Raw genomic sequence first — 2,223 nt, forward strand, 5'->3', positions numbered from 1 at the left:
GTACCACATCAAGCTGGTCCTTAGTACAGAACTATTCTGATTCAAGTTAGTGGCCTAATTTAGTACCACATACCCTAAATCCAAATATCACATCCTTGATCCACAATGACACACCCTAGACCAAACCACCTTGGCAAAGCTCCACCTGTGAGTACCTGAGACTTTGCAAGGGACATCTAGATACAGTACTAGCCAGAGTAGTTGCTCCAGTCTGTGTTGTTGGACTTAGGTTTTCTTCTTTCATTCAGTTCATATATGGTTCTGTCTAATCTCATGGTTCTATCTAATAGCTACTGAACATACTCCTAATAGAGTATTCCCAGCTCAACTGTTGCTCCATAATTTTATGTTAACTTAATCAACCATGATCTTTAGTAAGTATTATGACTTCATAGGTGAGGCTTTATGAGGTGAGTGAACTATGGGCGTGTGATATGGATTAGTTACTGATTGGGTTAGTATAGTTCTGGGTGTGGATGGTGGACTTCATGAAGATGGAAGACTCACCCTGGGCATAGATGACACCAACCAACAAGCTTGCAGCCTAAAAAGAATATATAAGAAACAAAAAGGAAGTCACAGTGCTTCCTGCCAGCCACACCCCACACCATGAACAATTTCTCCTCTGCATGTTCCTCTGCTTGCCACCCTGCCTTAAACCAGCCAACTACAGACAGAAAACTCTACAAAATATAAGCTAAACTAAACCCTTCTTTCCATAATTTATGGATGTAAGGTATTTTGTCTCAGCAATAAAAATGTAACAAAAACAGTAAACATCTAAAACAATACAGTATTGCAAATTGTCTACAGCAAGGAATTTAAAATGTTAAAATTCAAATGTTCAAAATGCAATAAAAGATTTAAAAATCAAGGGCAAGTACTGTTCAGAAAGAAGGCCAGAAGTCAATGTGTGTGAATATTAATAAGAAATTCAGAAATTTATTCAAGAAATTCAGTAACTTGCCACCAAAATTCCTTACAAAAACAAAGTGAAGAATTGAAGAAAAGGTCATTAAAAAATGAACAAGCACAAATAAACTTCCATATTAATAAAAATCTTAGGTCTTACATGAACAGATGTGGTCTGAAAGTACATAATTTTTAAAAAAATCTGTACCAGTGAAAGTTACGATGTAATATGAGATCTCTAGACATAAGGAGAAGATCCTGCTTCCAGACAGAAAACAGTAATGAGATACAGTAGTTATTAGAATGGAATCTTGTGTTGAGCCTTTTAAAAGAGTTAAAACTGTAAGTTAGAAAATATTATCCCGGACAATGATTTAGTGAATGTCTGTTCTTCACAAGGCATTATTCCTGATTCTGACAACAGAGATGCTTTTGTAATTCTGAGTAAAAATCATTTCCAATCTAAAAATAGATACTCAAGTAGACAAAGTATAAAAACAGCAACTTTACCACTTAGGAAGTCATGAAGAAGCCACTGGAGCATGTGGACAACAATATTAAGTCTGTAAACTGAAAAAGAGGAATTCAGGATGCATGGCATAAGGGCTGCAGTTAAGGGGAAGATTTTCCAGTAAAATGGAAAGGGTTGTACAGGACCAAACAGGAGTGACTGGGCTCCAGAGAAGACATTTTGGAAGTAAAGGAGAATAGAACTCACTGATGGGTTGTTGTGTTTAAATATTTTCAGAAAAGTTTCAGAATTTTACTAATTTTGAAGATCCAAATTAAATGTGTTGAAAGTATTAGCCTTTGGAGGGAGACATGCAGTGAGATACTTTATTTTTTTTTAAAACACTGACATATTTATTATGGCATAAAGTAGCATTTTATACATTAACTCATTTTACAGTAAAATCTTGTATATACAACTATAGAAAAAACATTGCACAGGTAGCCCCAACATTTTTTTAAAACATGGTTGTAATTCAAGTTCATTAAGCTGTTTGACACATAAATTGAAAAATATTTTCTATGTAGATGATAGTAAAACTGACTGATTTCCAGGTTATCCCAAAAGCCCATTTAAACCAAAGAGAAGCTGAATTAGAAATTTATAAATATGGTTTGAGTTCTGGGATCCAGAAGAAACAATTAGCTTCATTTACCAAAATGTGTACATTTTTCTTAAAATCAAATTGTATGAGGTGAAATTGTTGTTAGTCCTTTCCTTTTACTCTTTTTTTAAATATGTATTTAGTACAGGGTCTACAGATTCCCCCTACATAGATTGGACTTGTAGTGATCTTCCTG

Source organism: Octodon degus, unplaced genomic scaffold (genome assembly GCF_000260255.1).
Source record: "Octodon degus isolate 3935 unplaced genomic scaffold, OctDeg1.0 scaffold00040, whole genome shotgun sequence".
Classification (NCBI taxonomy): domain Eukaryota; kingdom Metazoa; phylum Chordata; class Mammalia; order Rodentia; family Octodontidae; genus Octodon; species Octodon degus.